Raw genomic sequence first — 2,116 nt, 5'->3', positions numbered from 1 at the left:
TCTTGGTATTCGAGATGCGGATGGGTATGTGTGTGTGTGTGTGTGTGTGTGTGTGTGTGTGTGTGTGTGTGTGTGTGTGTGTGTATGTGTTCCTTTGTGAACTTCTGTCCTTTTGACATAACCTCTTGAATGACTTACCAGGAGAAGTAGTGATAATATCTTGATGTAGTCTTATTCATGACTTAGTTGTGAGAACCACTTTTTTAAAGCAAAGATTCTACATGAGAACATAAAGTCTTTCTTCCTTTGTCTCTCATTGGATTAAGTTCTAGATCCAGTTGCTTAGCAACAAGAGCCTCTTAGACTATAGGACCTGGCAGTTGGTCTTCCCACTGTGTCTCCACCATCTCAACCAAATCTTATTTCTACTTACCCCTGGCTTCCTTATCCACATTTATCGTGCTTTGCAATATGAACATATCTTTCTGTTCTCTAAATGTGTATGCCCCTCACACATAGCATGGACATCTTTCCTTCAAAAGCCTTTCTCCTACTGCTGTTCCAGGTTATTTCCTCAACATTTAGCTATATCGTGGAGCACATGAAGCACTTCAGGTCCCAAAGAAAAGCTCAAACGCACCTTAAAATGTCTATAAGTAATCCACACATTAGTAATCATCTATACCTTTCTTCAGGCCAATGAATGACTCAGAGACATTTTTATATCTATGTATAAATATACCTTATCTATTATGCTATATTTTAAACATCAAAGCAGGCAAAAACAGTATAGAAGGGTGAGAAAGATAACATGCAAACAAATGTTATAGTTAAATTGACTATGTGGCTGTTTTCTAAACATCAATCAGAGGAGAGTGTGTTTAACAAGTTGGCTAGTGTTAACTACAAAAACAAGATTATCTGTTTATTATCTATGAGTATCTACAGTATGATAGAGTGAGTTTGGTAAATCTATGTTTGTTGTATCCCATGTCTGTTTTTACTTCACATGACCTTAGTATGTCCAGCTCTGCATAATTTACCTTATTCAACTTTCTCAGTTTTTCCAATTTTCAACATAATTTCTTAAAGGAGACTACATTTGGCTTCAGATTTTCTAGTCTCGCCATTTCATATGGTTGCTATCACATCACAAAGGAACACAAAGTAAATGCCTTAACTCAATAAACTTATTTTATGACATCTTTAAGGGCCTAGAAATCTATTATCATGCTATCTTCAGGAACACATGTTCCCTGAATTTATTAAGGAATAGTTTGTTTCAAAATATTTAAGATTCTAGTCATTTCCTTGTTGTGGAAGCATATATAATCTTCATATGTTGCTCTTTTTATCTATGAGTTCTCTTTCACAAAACACTTTTATTAGATTGTGTGTGTGTGTGTGTGTGTGTGTGTGTGTGTCTAAGTCAAGTAATGCCACAGTAAGCAAAGGACGTTTTTATGTAATGCTAAAAATGTATCAGAAAGCTATACAGTTTTGAATCTATGTGCACTGAATTAACACCCAAGTGTGTGGGAAAAAAATGGTCTTGAAAGCGAAAATAAAACTATAATTCTAGTAGGAAACTTTGATATTCATTCTCAATAGTGGGTATAATCGTCCCACGATTAACAGGTAATATCACAACTGGCCAATGCTATATAAATACTAAGCATATGTAGATTGGGTCACCCAATAACAGTAAAGCCTATATTTTTCGCAACTAGGCACACGCATTTCTCAGTATTGGTCATTTGTTGTACCATAGTCTATCATAAACATTTCAGAAGATTAAAATTATATCAAGTATCTCTTCTAACTTGAAAGTAACTAAAATAAAAATTAATGATTAAAGGAAGCTAGAAAAATATTACAAACACGTGGAAGTTAAACGGTATGCTGTTGAATGACCCATGGGGCAGTTAAGATCAAATAGAAACAAAGAAAAAAAAAAGTCAGGACCCAATCAAAAACAAAAACAAGAAGTTCCAAAATGTGTGCGATGGAAGGAAAATAGTACTAAAGAGGTTGTGAGCAGCGATGACCAACACAGAACTGAAAAGATAAGAATAAATTAAGCTTATCAGTGAGTACATATCTAGTGACTTCTTTTGTGATTGGGTTACCTCACTAAGGATGATATCCTCCAAATACATCCATTTGCCCAAGAATT

At 34.8% G+C, this 2,116-nt stretch overlaps 1 protein-coding gene across 1 annotated transcript in view; it reads right to left on the bottom strand.

Annotated features, from left to right (window-relative positions):
* The window catches only part of LOC110337000 (disintegrin and metalloproteinase domain-containing protein 24), a 6,944-nt gene extending 6,761 nt beyond the window's left edge, over window positions 1-183 (bottom strand). The window contains exon 1 of the mRNA XM_021219744.1: window positions 139-183. The gene's annotated coding sequence lies outside the window, so the exon portion shown is untranslated. The remainder of the gene's footprint in view (window positions 1-138) is intronic.
* Window positions 184-2,116: the final 1,933 nt, after the last annotated feature.

Source organism: Mus pahari, chromosome 19, assembly GCF_900095145.1.
Source record: "Mus pahari chromosome 19, PAHARI_EIJ_v1.1, whole genome shotgun sequence".
Lineage (NCBI taxonomy): Eukaryota > Metazoa > Chordata > Mammalia > Rodentia > Muridae > Mus > Mus pahari.
Note: the sequence above shows the minus strand (reverse complement) of the source record. Positions and strands in the feature narration are given on the sequence as shown.